This window comes from Saccostrea cucullata, unplaced genomic scaffold (genome assembly GCF_032062105.1).
Source record: "Saccostrea cucullata isolate Sc308-1 unplaced genomic scaffold, CSIRO_AGI_Scuc_v1 ctg3235, whole genome shotgun sequence".
NCBI classification, from domain to species: domain Eukaryota; kingdom Metazoa; phylum Mollusca; class Bivalvia; order Ostreida; family Ostreidae; genus Saccostrea; species Saccostrea cuccullata.
This window is the reverse complement of record NW_026933345.1, coordinates 23,323-40,809: the sequence shown is the minus strand read 5'-3', so window position 1 is coordinate 40,809 and position 17,487 is coordinate 23,323. Positions and strand designations below refer to the sequence as shown.

The 17,487-nt window shown below is 31.8% G+C and overlaps 1 protein-coding gene and 1 long non-coding RNA gene across 2 annotated transcripts in view; one reads left to right on the top strand and one right to left on the bottom strand.

Moving 5' to 3' along the window:
• Window positions 1–17,487, bottom strand: part of LOC134238059 (DNA polymerase alpha subunit B-like) — a gene marked incomplete at its 3' end in the record, with an annotated part of 42,158 nt that overhangs the window by 14,722 nt on the left and 9,949 nt on the right. The gene's annotated exons all lie outside the window — the stretch shown is intronic.
• Window positions 22–1,982, top strand: LOC134238061 (uncharacterized). The gene is made up of 3 exons (XR_009985923.1): window positions 22–1,121; window positions 1,333–1,436; window positions 1,657–1,982. It is a non-coding gene; the product is annotated as an uncharacterized LOC134238061 (long non-coding RNA).

Sequence of the window (17,487 nt, the reverse complement as noted above, 5' to 3'; positions counted from 1 at the left end):
CGAGGGTTGTTCGAAAAGTTCCCCGCACCTCAGATCTCCAGATTTCCGCATTATTCCGCATTTTTTCCTCATTTTAATATGGAAAAAATGTGGAAAAAAATACGGAGAAAATTAACAATACGGAAAAGCAGAAAATATACGGAAATAATCCGGAAAATAAACGGAAATAATACGGAGAATTGGACTTAGTCTGTGTTTCATCTGGAAAAATATTGAACTCTTAACTTAGAATATTTTTCATCTGGAAAAAATACGGAGCTCTGGACTTAGAATTTTTTCATCAAGAACAAGATGTGTTTGTGAGACACAGTAGCACCTGGCGGCAACATTAAGTTCTAAAAAGCAATTTTTAGCAAATGGGTCTCAGTCAAGGTCACACAATCATTGTTCTTGGTGTCATTTGAAAGCACTTTATTAGTGTAGTATGCATACCAAATATTAAGTCTCTATCATCTATGGTTCAAAAGTTATGGTGAAAATTCGAAAAAAGCTATATTTACCATATAGGTCACAGTCAAGGTCACAAGGTCATTGACCTTGGTGTCAGTTGAAGGTGCCTAATTAGTGGAGTATGCATACCAAATATGAAGTCTCTATCTCTCACGGTTTAAAAGTTATGGTGAAAGTTCGAAAAAGCTATTTTTAGCATATAGGTCACAGTCAAGGTCACAAGGTCATTGACCTTGGTGTCAGCTGAAAGTGTTTTTGTAGTGGAGTATCCATACCAAATATGAAGTCTCTAAGTCTCACGGTTCAAAAGTTATGGCGAAGGTTAAAGTTGACAACAGACAAACAAACAGACAGACATACAGCTAAACAGACAGACAGGACAAAAACAATATGCGCCCCAAAAAAATTTGGGTGCATAAAAACTGTCTTGGAGTTAACAGCAGTTCTCTGTTTCTCCTGAATGTTATGTACAATTTGATCGGGATCGGAAGAATGTTTCAAAAAGTCGGGCTCAGTGATCAATTAATTTTAACAACAGACCGCCAAAATTTAACCTTGGCCTCCATGTTGCAACGTCTGCTCTGTCTAAAGGAAGAAGTTTGTTGACCAGACAGCCTGAGATCGTATTGCTGTATCAACCAAAAGATGCAGATACACGTATTTCATATGCGGTAGGTCAGTCATATTTTTTTTAACATGTGTGTCACTGTGATGAATGAAAATAAATACTCTAGGCCTAGGACTGAGCTACCAGGCTACGTACGTTTCAGCCAATATGCCCATGATTCAAATTATGGTTAACCACAATTAAAGGTGTTAATTTTGGGGAGCCATGGGCTGTAATCTCTAGCAATGATTTACCATACATTTTTTTTTTGGTAGCGTCTGTGCATGAGGAGGAGATTTCTGAAAAAGAGTAAGTGCTTATTCAACTTACTGCGATTTTAACGGGCTTAAAGCTTGGTCCATGGATGGTTATGTTTGAGGTATATATATTCTTTTTTTTCTTTTTTTATTGCTTGTTTAATTAAAAACAGTCAACTATGATTGTCATTATTATAAATGATATTTTAAACAAATTGATATAAAATTGAAGAACCCAAACTTGTGTTTATAAAAAGATTTTAAAAGGAATAAAAGCAATGAATTTAAATTTTATTAATATTGCACCATTATAATTTAAGTACTTTTTTTTTTAATTGATAGGATTTGCCAATTCGACCGCAAGTGCTGCTGCAAGAAATTAAACATGCAGAGACCTTACAAATTACAAAGAAGTCTGAAGAAAATTTTTATTGGACAGATGGGTGTAAAGCACAGACCTGAGATATAAATTGAATTGTGAGAAATATGAATCAGGGATGCAGATAGAAAATGGCAAATGTGATCCAGATTGATAAAAAATGTCTAAAATTTTTTCTTGTTTTGTAAATATTCAATGCTATGTCAATTGTTATTTTTTCCCCAATACCTAATAGTGTTGAACATTTCACTCCCACTTTTGCTTAAATAGAATGAATAAATTTCCATTTATTTATTATGAATATTAAAAAATGCCACATTTTTTCCATGATGAACTTGTGGCTTAAGGTAGTTCGATCCTCAGGTTTACAAAATTAGGAGTTAAGTAATCAATAATACTCATAAAAGTATCTCTGAATCCACAAAGTTAAGTAAGTTTATCCACAATATTTCTTTAAAGTTAAAGATTAAAGTTAATCATATTGTTTAGGAAAAATTGTCAAATCTCCAATATTTTTGCAGAAAAAGTGAATTGGAATATCAGTAATGCATTTTCTAATTGCAAATCGTTAGAATAGGTCCTCAGTACCCCCTTGCTTGTCGTAAAAGGCGACTAAATGGGGCGGTCCTTCGGATGAGACCGTATAAACCGAGGCCCCGTGTCACAGCAGGTGTGGCACGATAAAGATCCCTCCCTGCTCAATGGCCCTGAGTGCCGAGCATAGGCCCAAATTTGCAGCCCTTCACCGGCAATGGTGACGTCTCCATATCAGTGAAATATTCTGGAGAGTGACGTTAAACAACATACAATCAATCAATCTAATTGCAAATTGATCAACAAATATATTTTAGGTTAAAAAACAGTAGGTATCCAGACATTCAGAGAAATTGTCATGATTTTATACGTATTTGATATTTTTTGTCTTCTGTTTCCATCATGTATTCTATAATACATAGTGTAAAAGGCTTTTGCTATCATTGCAAGACACCACAAATCACTTCTCATTTCATATCATGCTAATAAGCATTGGTATCTAAGGCTGGATTCAAGAAAAACTTATTTCTCTAAAACTGTATCAACTTTTTCTCCTTTTATAGGGTACAAATGTCAACTTTTCTAAGACCTTTTCTAAGACTTCCAAAGACCTTGAATCTTATAAAGATGAATAAAATGAAAATTGTTGCATGAAAAAATTTCATTTTCAAGCTTCATTCTGATGCATTTCAAATTAAATATAAATTTTTGGAGTTATCCTTCCTGGCTGAGGATCAGATATCCTTAAATAAGAGTTCCAGTTTTTTTTCCATACTTGCTCCTATTTGTTTGTCAAAGATATAAGATCCAATACATTGCTCATGAACATAATGTGTAATTTTGTTCATTCATTTATATGTTTTTTTCTCATAATGATATAATAAATTGTATATAATTTTGCACATTGTTGAATGTTGATGGTTTTGTAAATATTTATGTATGTATGCATCATGTAGCGGTTTTATTAGCCATTTATAACCATGTGATTAACTCCGTATTTTCTCCAGATTTCCGTTTTTCCGCATTTTAACAACCAAGTATATACCTCCATATTTTGTATATATGGAAATGCGGAAATCTGGAGAGAATACGGAAAAAGAGTCCAAATACTCCCATCCACATTTTCTCCATATTTTGAATACGGAGAAAATCTGGAAATTTGAATCTACGAAAATCTGGAATGAATGCGGAAAATTAGTCCAAATACTCCCGTCCGCATTTTTTCCTTATTTTGAATAAGGAAAAAATGTGGAGATCTGAGGTGCGGGTCGTGGACAACTGTCATATCTTTTTTATTAGACGTCATATGTTATCCACATTTGGTAGACATATTTTAACAATAAATTCAAATGATATGTATTAATTTTGACAAAATATTACTATTGATTAAAAACTTATCCAGATTTTAAAAATGCAAAAATCGGATCGCGGAGCAGGTCAAAATTTAGTCAGTTACAGACAATACAATAAATAATGTCTATAGTCATATTCTCTGTAAAATGGAGGAAAAACGAAAAACTACCTAGAAATTCAAATTAAGAATTGTTACATCGATACGTGTACCAAATTATGGTTTTATATTTTGCTTTGTTGAAAAGAAATCAACTTGAGAAGATAAGTAGTCCTTATTAAAAACGACAAAAACGATGACGTTTTAGAGCGTCACGGAGCAGCAGATACCGAAGCAATTTTGTGTTTTTCTCAGGAAAAATTCTGAATAAACTTAAAAAATGTTAAAGGAATCAGGAAAATATGTCACAAGCGAGTTGTGCATGTGTGTACAAATAGTGCAGACAATATTTGAGTGACAGAGACTCTGTACCGGATGAGAATGACCTGTGAAGAAACGGTTTTACTGTCAAAATCTGAACAAAACTTTAAAATTTGAAACGTAAATGAAAGACAAAAGCGCTTCAGAGTTACTTATCCTGTGATAGCAGAGTTAAGTACTAAAAGAAATTAAAACCTTAACAAAGGAAATTTTGCAATGAGATCAATTCTCAAAAACTAAATGTCAAGTATTAGAAATAGAATTTAATGATTGGGCATTGGAATATTCTGTGTGAAATGTATAGGTATATTTTCTTTTATAAATTCTCGACGCTATGTGTTGACGTTACATTGCCGTTATGGGTGCTCCGCGGGTACAAAACATGTTGATTTTAAAATGAATTTAATTTATTTGTGTTAAATCGAATGAAATGAAACTTCACACATCAACTAAACAAATATTTTTACATATTATAATGTGCTTGTTTCAAATTTCCAGTGAGTAATATAACGAAGATTGACATCGTCCACGAACTTTTCGAACAACCCTCGTAACTTCAAAAAATCTTCGAAAAAAGAAATAAACTCAAAGAACCACTAAAATAATGTTTAACTTTACTTTAAGTGAAGATAATCCACCCAAATTCAGCTAAAGGATTCATTTTCTACCGAGATTGGATTATAGACAGGTTTCATTTTCAATTTCTTCAAATTTTGGGTGAAGATAATCCACCCAAATTCAGCTAAAGGATTCATTTTCTACCGAGATTGGATTATAGACAGGTTTCATTTTCAATTTCTTCAAATTTTGGCAGACTTATAAATACGATCCTAGATGATTTTAAGCACTGTACAGGGGGCCCTTATTTCCTGACAATTGAAAAAGACATAAGGGGGCGCTTATAGGGGCAGGGGCGGTTAATAGGGATTATACGGTATATATATTTCTAACATGACATTGCCTTTTATATTTTTTATGTCTTAATTATAAAAACCAAAGATTACTTATCACTGTGACTAAAAACGATTTGCTAGGTTGAAGGAAATACTTTTATTAAATATATGTACCCTTACAGCCCTTAAATTGAACCCAGGGATGCTTTGTACCAAGTTTGGTTAAAATTAGCCTAGTGGATTTTCAGAGGATATTAGGGCTGAAACGATACGCCCCCTCCACGATACGATACGTATTGCAATACTTGTGTCACAATTCAATTTTTTCAATACGATACAATTTAAGAACGAAACTATTCATAAGGTTAAAGAAAACGTATTCAGATTTAAAAAAAAAATAAATAAATAAAAGGTGGTGATACAATAGAAATATACTACCAGGGTTATGCAATTTAAAAATTCAAGTACTAGCCCACGGGCTAGTGGCAGCAATGAAGTTACTAGCCCAAATATAGGGACAAAAATTAAAATCAAAGTACTCAGAAGTACAGAGAGCCGGGCTCATTTACAGAGTAGAATGGATTTCTTACATGAATCACGTTTATATTCTGATGAAAAAATTATTTTAAAACTATCAATAGAAATGATAAGACACTGACAGTGAGTTTTTCAATCCTTAATACCACGGTCCGATTTTGTCAGAATCAGAATTAATCTGGTACCGCAGCTGAATGTAAAGAAACAGGCCAGTCTGGTTCCCTCTCCTGCTTTACCTCGTATGTGTAGAGAACTAAGTTAACACTGATTATCAAAAATCCTTACGCTAATGAATTATGTTCTTTGACTTATGAAGTTTTCAAAGTCATTACTACAAATGTTTATATTATAAAGATAAAACTCTGTTTTATTTTTGTTGCTTTATTTAGCGTTTGTATTATCTCAAAAGCGGTTGAGAGTAAGAACTGTATTTTTGCACGTAACTTTAAAATGGCGACTATTGGGTTAACATCCTGCCTTGAACAGGATCACATAAGCCGGCAATTGCTCTTTGAGCAATAAGCCCGGCTAATAAAACTAATGTTGAAAAAAAAATTAATCATTGAAAAAGTCAGAGTACTAAGGTCATTCTTTTGAAAATTAAAATTTTATTCTCACTATTAAAATTAAATCATATAAAATATATCATATAAAATTAATGATTATGACAGAAAATAAAAATGAATTTAAAAAAATTATCTGAAGATCTTTCCTTTTCTGATTATTTTGCACTAGCTCATTTAGAATGAAAATAAATTCATTTTGTTTTCATATTAAATCCTTAAATATATTTCATGTGAATCACACTGATCTTTCTTTTGGTTGAGTGATCGTAAATAATTTAATGAGATATCTGCATGTATGTACAATAAACGGAGGAATGGAGGGAATTCGGATTAGGAAAAAAACGATCGTTTTTGGAAGTAAATAAGTCAGGAAGTACTGCAAAATGGAGAAAATTATGGAGATTTATTGACAGTAGGAGCATGCTGCCTGGAAAATATTCACTGGTTGGGAATTTGATAGCAAAAAAATGAGTAAAATACCGGTTGTACTTTTCCATTATTTTTTTTTTTTTTTTTTAAATGCTTTATTTCCATGCTTTCAACACAAACATCAAATACATTTATCAAAATTTGCACAGAAATTTTTTCACACCCACCCACTTTCGCACTTCACTCATACTTATATCAACAATACATCAATTTTAGCAAATTTTTACACACTTTATATGGATAAAACAGGAGACAGAAAAAGTATGCTACATTTGATCTAAATATGTTTTTTTTTTTTTCAGAGGATTTACATTTCCAACATAGTTTTCCAATGTGACCATGTAGACTCAAAATTTTCTGCAGTTAGATTTTTAACAGATATGTACTTCTCAACCTTATAATACATTTTTAAATGGGCAATCAGCCCATTTAAATTAGGCTTCTTTACATTTTTTAAGCAGTAAAAAATGTACTGTTTAGCATATAAAATTACAAAATTTATGACATAGTTTGAATTTGACAAAGGTAACTCTCCAAAGATTACATTCTGAATATTAAAACCTACACGTTTTGATGTGTAATTGTAAATATGTAGACTAAGATCATTCCAAATATGCATTACATCTTTACACAAGAATAGACTGTGCAATATGGTTTCACATTCATTGTTACAGAATGTACAAGTATCAATTTCTTTTATTTTAATTTTTTTAAGGTAATAATTTACAGGTAGTATTCTATGCAAAATTCTAAATTGTAGCCACTGGACAGCTGAATTTGAAGACACCTTAAAGCATACATTAAAAACATCTCTCAATTCCATTTCTTGAAATCTTTTTAGAAGCATTTCTGAATTCCATTTTGAAAAACCAGTTGGCTTTACATTCTTTGTGTTAATATTTTTATAAATATCTTTTGAACATTTATCAATCAATATTAATCTTTTGTATAACAATGGCAAAAATGGGCGCTGTAGCTTTGAGAAACCTACCCTAGAAAATTTTGAATCTTTTAAAAACTTTGAAATAGCACTTATAATGCTGTTATACTGCATAAAACATACATGATGAATGCTATGTTTTTTCACAAAATTCTCTCTAGATAAAAATGACCCATTGACATCCAAAAAATCATCAATAATTTTTACACCATTTTTATACCATTCTTTATAAAAAATACTCTTTTTATTCACTTTGATACAAGAGTTTAGCCAAACTGGGGTTGATAAAATTTCAGACTGTGTAAGATTTGCCTTGTCAAAACAATTATCAGTGATGACAGATAACCAAGACTCTAAGACATCTTTCCAAAATTTGTTTTTTGTACATTTCAACATTTTCAACACAAAAATCATCACCCAAATTCAAAATCTTTTCCACCACATCTTGCCCATAAACTATTTCAAAAATACTCAACCATGAATGACTTCCTTTAATAATTCTTTGAATCCATGAACATTTTAGAGAAAGTATAAAATTTTTAAGATGTACCATGTTAAGGCCTCCCAATGTCTGGTGTTGCGTAGCAACAACACGTTTTATTTTATCACTTTTTGACCCCCATACAAATCTAAACAACTGCTGTGTTAAATTGTCTAAGATTTCTTCATTTGGATTTGGTAACGAGATAAATAGATGGTTCAATTTTGGTACAATTAAAGTTTTTGCAACTGTTACCCGTCCAATGGGAGTTAGAATACGTCTTTTCCATTGCTGAATCATTGAAGTGATTTTTGGCAATTGGACTTTGAAATTTATATCAACAATCTTTTCTAGGTCGACAGAGAAATTTATTCCTAGCAAGGAGAAAGTTGTTGCCCCCCAATCTAGCTTCCATCTTGAATGGTGGAAAACCTCAGCAGAAAATTTTTTTGAGCCTATCCAAATAATTTTAGTTTTTGTACTGTTTATTTTCAAACCTGAAAATTTTGCATATAATTCTAATGTATCAAGAGCAGCATACAAAGAACCTGCAGAACCATCAAGGGCAAGAGAAGTATCATCAGCAAATTGAGATAATTTGTGTTCCTTATCATTTACAACAATACCCTTTATATCATGATTTTGTTTAATAAGAATGGCTAAAATTTCTGCACAGAGAAGAAAAATGTATGGAGAAACAGGGTCTCCCTGGCGACATCCACGCTGGACTGGAAATTGCTTAGAAAGAAAACCGCTTTGGAGTATAGAAGCTTCAAAATTTGTGTTTAGAATTTTAATCCATTTAATTATATTTTTACCAAAACCAAAAAAGTGTAAAACCTTGTAAACAAAAGACCATGAAATGGAATCAAAGGCCTTCTCAAAGTCAATGAGAACCAACAATCCCGGTATATTATTTATTTCAGTATACGACATAAGATCATAAATAAATCGTGTGTTTTCCCCAATATATCTCCCTTTCATAAATCCTGTTTGTGTTTCTGAAATTAGAAGATCGAGTGTAGATTTTATTCTATAACTAATACAACCAGATATTAACTTATAGAATACGTTTAACAGAGTTATTGGTCTCCAGTTTTTTAAGAGATGTCTTGGCTTGTCTCCTTTTGGCAAACAAGATATTATACCAAGTCTCTGGGATATTGGAAGCTGTGTCTGAAGAAATATTTGATTTATTGCTTTTAAGATAAACATTTTAAGATCATTCCAGAAAAACTTAAAGAATTCAGTTGTGAATCCATCACTTCCGGGTGATTTATTATTATTCATATTTTTCAGTACCAGAAAAACCTCCTCTTCTTCTATATCTTTATCTAGGATTAATGTTGTTTCTATGTCTAATTTTGGAACATTGTGGTATTGAATGGTATTAGAGAGATCTACGTCTATCAATTCAGAATCTGCGTTTTTAAATAAAGTTTCATAATAATTTTTTACTTCGTTTAGAATATCAGATTGTTTATAATTATATAATACCTTTGTCTAGAGTTTCTACCTTTTTTATTGTTTTGTTCAGAAAATTTCTAGACTCAAGATGACAGAAATATTTTGTTGGCTTTTCCCCTTCTTCCACCCACTTGGCTCTAGATCTGATCATATTACCTTTTAGTTTTTCTTTTCTTAAATTTTCAAGAGTAGATTTTTTTCTTCCAGTACAGAGAAATCAGGAATTGTACTTTTGTTTTCCAAATCCTCTATTTCCTTAATTAATGATTTTTCTAATTTATCTTTTTCTCTTTTTTTGAAAGCTGAATATGATATAGTTAACCCCCTGATTTCCATTAGTAGTATGTCAAATCAAAGTACTGAAAGTACTGGGAAGCGCTAAGCATATCGATTTGAAATTCGTCAGAATTATTTTAATTTAAAATGTCCTGTTGTATTGAATTTTAAGCGATATTTTGACAGTGCGATAGCTCTAGGTCAAGCACAGTTGTCAAAAAGTATGTGAGTCCTAAATATGTAAACCTCGTTAGGATGTGAAATTCAACATTGTCTCATGCCTTTTTTTCAAGCATTATACACTATCTTCGTATGTCACAAGATCAATCAATTTCACTTACAGTACTGTACACGAAATTGCAAGAAAATATTCTTGCGTGTAAAATTATTTTCTTTTCACATCGCCTCGTAAGAATCTATAAGAGATCGTATTTGCGTATAAATTGCAATTAATTGGAAGGAGATGGTAATCGAGTTTTCCGATGAAATTTAAACTCTAAATGTACATGTAGCTATAGTTTTGCTGGAAACTATATACATTGTAATTTGAAAAAAAATGTGAACACTTGAAAATGTCGCTAAAATTCCTCTCATTTACGCGCAACACTGAAAGATAAAATCTTCTGGTGATCATATTTAATAATATTTACATTTGCACATGTTTTCCTCTTTATAACACTTCTGAAAGCAATGTGTATCTATAACTGTATAAATACAGGTATGGGGTCAAGAGGTCATAGATGAGCGTATGGATAATCGTTTGACGTAATTTCTCAGTGACGTCATAAAGGGTCGTCGCGCGATCAGTGGATTTTATACATGCCGTTGGTTTTGAAAAATAATGCATTTCACACGTTAAAAGTCACAATCAGGCAACTATAAAGTATGAATAAGTCACAAATGTAAATATAAGTAATAAGGTATCATTTTAAAACATCTATCGGGCTATAAATACGGGTTGGTACGAGATTAAATTCTTCATAAAGCCCTTCTTTATGGAATTTAATCTCGTGACCAACCCGTATTTATATCCCGATAGATGTTTAAAAATGATACCTTATTTCTTAAATATTTGCATATCCACTGCTCTCTCCCACTATGAACATGTAGTCATCAATTGCATTCATAGGACTATAGACGCAACTGCTTCAGCTATGATTGCAAGTGCTCATTCACTCTTGTGTAGTACAAACTCGACTACACCTAATACACGTGTTGAGAAGTATATATATGAAATGTTTCATAAAAGGAATAAAAATAAGCGTTTAATAATATTTTTGGAAAAATAGAAATTCAGAACAATTTGAAATTGCTAATTTATTTGTTTAAAAATTTAAATTTAGTCAATGTATTTAATTGTATAATAAAACTTTTTAAAAATTGAAGAGAACTGCCATATTTTTATTTTTTCTTATCATATTTTTGCATATTTGTACAAAGAACGATAACTCTTTACACTTGGGTGATAAAACATTCAGAAAAAGCAAAATAGTATGTCCATTTCAAGAACGATTTCAGCTCTTAAAAATAAAAATATAAACCTAAACTAGTGTAACCAAAAGTCTCTGTCGAGACTGAAGCTCTACTGGTTTGTACTTATAGCAAAGGAAGAGGAAAGTACTTAAGCAGTTGGGAATTGAAACTTTACACTTGCAAAAAAGAGAATAATGATCCTTGAATAAGTTTCTTTATGTTCTTAGTGTAGTCTACTTGCATGCCACATTATATTATAATTAGACTAAAACTGTATTTGAAGTAGCATTCTGAGAGTAACAGAAATTGCTATCTTTATTAACCAAGGTAATAATGTTCATTGAAGTCAAAAACGGATATAAAGAATTATGTACCTTAGTGTAGTCTACTTGTGTGCCAAGTTATATTGAAATCAGACCAAAACTGTAGGAGGAGTAGCATTTTGAAAGAATTTCACTGAAATTTCTATTTTTAGTAACAACGCCTACACCATTCGTCGAAATCAAAAACCGATATAGAGAATTATGTATCTTAGTGTAGTTTACTTGTGTGCCAAGTTATATTGAAATCAGATCAAAACTGTAGGAGGAGTAGCATTTTCAGTGATTGGGAAGGACTTGCGCCACGCGCCATAGTCGCATTGAAATAAAAAATGGCGCATTAAATCAATCAATCATGGCGCCAACGTGTGCATTCAATTTTTAGCGATGTTATTTGGAAATATTTTGCGTACGACTTTCTTCCTTGTTTTACTTTCGTTTTAAATGCAGTCAATATAAAACAACTAATCGCATTGGTTGAACCTCTTCAAAAAGTACTTCCGGTTAAATGAAGCGCTAACATTAAGTACAATACTTCCATTCATTTGTATTGTAGGGCTGTTCCCTTTCCAAAACTTCGTAATTTTAACACAAAATACCGGTTAGTTATATTCTAAGCAAGTTCCTTTAAATCTGCTGCATAGCATGTGTTTGAAAACGTGTTTTCTCTCGTATTTCATATTTGTTTGTCACTTTGTTATTTTGTAAAGTGGCCCTTCAGATTATATTGATGGCCCATTTATTTTCGAAATGGCCCATCAAAAATGTTGACAGTTGCGCCATAGTCCCATTGACCATTTTGGTCTTCCCAATCACTGCATTTTGAAAGAATTTCATAGAAATTTCTATTTTTAGTAACAACGCCAACACCATTCGTCGAAATCAAAAATCGATACATAGAATTATGTATCTTAGTATAGTCTACTTGTGTGCCAAGTTATATTGAAATCAGACCAAAACTGTAGGAGGAGTAGCATTTTGAAAGAATTTCACAGAAATTTCTATTTTTAGTATCAATGCCAAGACCGTTCGTCGAAATCAAAAACCGATACACAGAATTATGTATCTTAGTGTAGTCTACTTGTGTGCCAAGTTATATTGAAATCAGACCAAAACTGTAGGAGGAGTAGCATTTTGAAAGAATTTCACAGAAATTTCTATTTTTAGTATCAATGCCAACACCGTTCGTCGAAATCAAAAAATGATACACAGAATTATGTATCTTAGTGTAGTCTACTTGTGTGCCAAGTTAAATTGAAATCAGACCAAAACTGTAGGAGGAGTAGCATTTTGAAAGAATTTCACAGAAATTTCTATTTTTAGTAACAACACCAACACCGTTCGTCGAAATCAAAATCCGATACACAGAATTATGTATCTAAGTGTAGTCTACTTATATGCCAAGTTATATTGAAATCAGATCAAAACTGTAGGAGGAGTAGCATTTTGAAAAATTGTTTACAGACAGACAGACGGACAGACGGACGGACGCCGGACGCATTACTATCGCATAAGCTCTTCTGGTCTCTGACCAGTAGAGCTAACCAGAAGTCTCTGTCAAGACTGTAGCTCTACTGGTTTGTACTTATAATAAAGAAAGAGAAAAGTAGCAGTAAAGACTTAAAACTTTACAAAAGCAATAAATAGAATAATGATCCTTGATTCTCTTTTTGAGGCAAGACTGCCATAAAACTACAACTGTAGGAGTAGCTTTTAATAAAATTTTACAGAATTTTCAATTTAAATTACTATGGCAACATAAGTCATCAAAATCAAAAACACAAAACTGATAATTATGTATCTCAGTGTAGTCTGCTTGTGTGCCAAGTTATATTAAAATCAGACCAAAACTGTAGGAGGAGGAGTATTTTAAATGAATTTTAAAACCGATAGAAAGAATTACGTATCTAAGTCTAGTCTACTTGTGTTCCAAGTTATATTGAAATCAGACTTAAATTGTAGGAGAAGTAGCATTTTGAATGTTTTTCAAAGAATTTCTATTTTTAGTAACCACGGCAACACGGTTCATCAAAATCAAAAATCGATAAATAGAATTATGTATCTTAGTGTAGTCTACTTGTGTGCCAAGTTATATTGAAATCAAACCAAAACTATAGGAGAAGTAGCATTTTGAATGATTTTCACAAAAAATTTCTATTTTTAGTAACCACGGCAACACTGTTTGTCAAAATCAAAAACCGATACACAGAATTATGTATCTTAGTGTAGTCTACATGTGTTCAAGGTTATATTGAAATCAGACTTAAACTGCAGGAGGAGTAGCATTTTGAATGATTTTCACAAAAATTTCTATTTTTAGTAACCACGGCAACACCATTCGTCCAAATCAAAAACCGATACACAGAATTATGTATCTTAGTGTAGTCTACTTGTGTTCCAAGTTATATTGAAATCAGACTTAAACTGTAGGAGAAGTAACATTTTGAATGATTTTCACAAAAATTTCTATTTTTAGTAACCACGGCAACACGGTTTGTCGAAATCAAAAACCGATACACAGAATTATGTAACTTAGTGTAGTCTACTTGTGTGCCAAGTTATATTGAAATCAAATCAAAACTGTAGGAGGAGTAGCGTTTTGAAAAAATTGTTTACAGACGGACAGACAGACAGACAGACAGACAGACAGACGGACGGACGACGGACGCATTACTATCGCATAAGCTCTTCTGGTCTCTGACCAGTAGAGCTAAAAATCATGTAAAAGCATTCTTGAGTTATAATTATAATTAAAGCATTCTTTTTTCATCATAAGGTTAAATTATTGATTTTTGTCAGAGGGTTTCAATAACGTTGACCGATGACGTCACAACTTCATCAAAACAAAAATGAGAATGTGACGACGGCGCAGCTTGTATCCCGATAAATGTTTAAGAGGCAAATACTTTATAAATTGTTTGTGATTTATTAGAGAAAAGGTGCAGTGATCAGGTAAATTAATTTGATAGCCGTGTGATTTTCTTTACTGAAGACAAACAAGCCACATCCTTATGTAAGCCAGGATTTCCTCTGATATTCTTGACAAAATCAAAGAAAGCAAATATAAGTAATAAACAACGATTATTTAGTGAACATGGCATTATGAATAGCAATAGCTCTGCTGGCATATTTTCCATGATGCGCTAGCGCGCATCATGGAATATGCCAGCAGAGCAATTGCTATTCATTTAAGAAATGAATTTCATTTTTGAAGATTCATGAGGTTATGAACTACGACGCTTCACGCCGGCATATTTCATGAACGGCATAAAATAAATATGCCGGCGTGAAGCGTCGTAGTTCATATACCTCATGAATCTTCAAAAAATTAAATTCATTTCTTATATTTACATTATTTTTCTGATGACGTGCCATAAATTTATGCCGTTCAACTGTCATTTTTAAAACAAAACAGTGTGCACTATATTTTTCGACTTTTTTTGACGTCAAGAGCGGTATTATGACGTAACAATGGAGATATTCATGCTTATTCGTGATACATACCTAATGTAGTTCATGAGAAAATATACTGTATTTTATTTTGTAAAGAATCATAGGGGAAATTTATTGGAAATGTAAATATAGCGCCATGTTCACTAAATAACGTTGTTTATTTCTTAAATAAATTCATTCTGTTTTTACAAGTTTTTCAAATTGAAGATTGGCATCATGTTTGTAACATCGTCATATGACAAAACAACTCTATGTAAGTGAAATAAACATCCTTAGAATTAACGTCCTTTATGTCAGAGGTAATATGTAAATATACATTTTAGTATAACGATATTATATTTATCTTTTGATGCTATCCTGTAATCTCTGATTTTTTAAATATATGATTTATAGCGCACATGTATTTGCAGTAACATTAGTGTTGATATACAATATGTGTCACTCAATAGTAAATAATACGTTTTTACGTAATATAAATTTTTACACTTTTCTTCTTTGAATTAAAAATACGGCATTGTTGTGCTAGTTAAAAAGGAATACTGAAAATAATTGTTCATAATATTCCTGCTTTATCAATGATTAATAATTCAAGAGTCCATGCAAGAAAGAAAATACCGTATTAATCTCAAGTATAAATAAATCTTCATGAAGGTATACAATATTATTTTATTCTGTTTTTATTTAGTCTTCATTAAGAATTGGCAACACAGCTGAGACACATCTTTACATATTAAACTATAATTTATTCCTAGTTCCCTACTTTAAGTATTACACCGTTTACTTAACATTTCATCAGCATTATTTCTGTCCATTCTTAAGAACGTTAATTAAGGTTTTAGGATTTTTCGCCATATTCTGCACACTACACGCACAATTTTAGAGCTTAATACATGTATTCCGATAAATAAGTTTTACTATTTGAGTGGATTCGTTGAAAACACATCCACCACATGCTCTAATTAATGTCCGTAGAGCCACAAACTGCCCTTCCTTTCGAATTATGTACAACACAAGTCATGCAAGTATAGAGATTAAAAAAGACCGTCCTTGAATACATTCCTGTCTGTTACTAATTGATACTTAGATGCGAAAATCAACTTCACTGATAAATCACAGCATGGTACAAGATGTTAATATATAGAAAGGCTTGTTTTAGTTACATTGCCTGAAATAATTGTAAAGAAGAAAAAAAAATAATTATAGTTTATATGGATATATAGAACGTACCATATTATGTAAGTAGTACATTGTAAATCAATTTTATGTGATTTCTTCTTCTGAATAAATCACTCCCAGTTTGAGATTTAAAAACTTATCAAAATCCCATCTGAGTTTTAAACCATGTACCGGGTACGTATTGATTATTCAATCACTATATTGCATGTACATGATAAATAATAAACTGTTTTTTAATTCAGTATTTGCGCCATAGAGGCAGCAGTTGTAAGCTACGTGGTACCAAATTAATGTGTACCGACATGATTTAAATGAACTACATATATAGAGAAGAGCATGATAAGAACTGCTCTCCTTACTAATTGCCTTCTATTATTAGAAATACACGTAACGCAGAATTACACTAAAATAGCCGCAAGAGAGTCAGGGATTTCCAGTTGCATATTTTTAGAATAACAAGTAGAGTTATCTATCTTGCTTATATAGTGGCGCTGGAACCAGAACGGAAGTAAATTTACGCTGACAGAAAAGCGCTTTGCGCTGCGCTTAGCGCTTTAAAAATACAGAGTCATCAACTGAAGTCTCTACTTCTACTCCATTTAGGTCCTGAGAATACTGGTTTTTAACTAATTGAATTTTTTGTTTCACCTTTTCAACATACTCTTTATCATGTAAAAGATTATTGTTAAATTTCCATAGTCCACGTCCTCGTTCAAATAAATTAAACTTTAACTCAATTGTAACTGAGGAATGATCAGATCTATACCCAGGTTTTATATCAAAATGTTCAACAATATTTGATAGGTTTTCTGATATAAGGATGTAGTCAAGACGACCCTGCTTAACTGGATTTTTTCTTCTCCATGTATAAACTTTTTTATCTGGGTTAAGTATTCTATAATAGTCAACTAAATTCAAATCATTCATTATTTCAATAAGTTTATCTCTGGCTTTGGGGTTATTTACATTTGCATAATTAAATGTGTCTATGTTGGGATTCAATGCCAGATTAAAATCTCCACACAGGATAAAATAATCATTATCAAATTCTAAGAAATAATCCCTAACTTTTTCATAAAATTCAGGGCTATCGTAATTTGGGCCATAAATATTAATAATAGTAATTCTGTTATCATCAACACTTATGTCAAGTGCTAAAATATTACCCTCATTATCTTTTTTCTCCCTGTGGAGCTTTAGTTCAAAATTATTATTGAAAAAAATAGCTACCCCTCTAGAGTTTGACAAATATGAATTAAACACACATTTATAGCCCCACTGAGTCTCTACACATGATTCTAAGTCAGTTGTAAAATGGGTATCCTGAAAACAAACTATAGAATAATTTTTTGTTTTATAAAAGTTTAGTACATCTTTTCTCTTTGATTGTGTATTTAACCCTTGACAATTGACTGTTGCTATTTTTATCGAACCCATATCGGTGTAAAAATAATGCTAAGTTCATTACATTCATACTG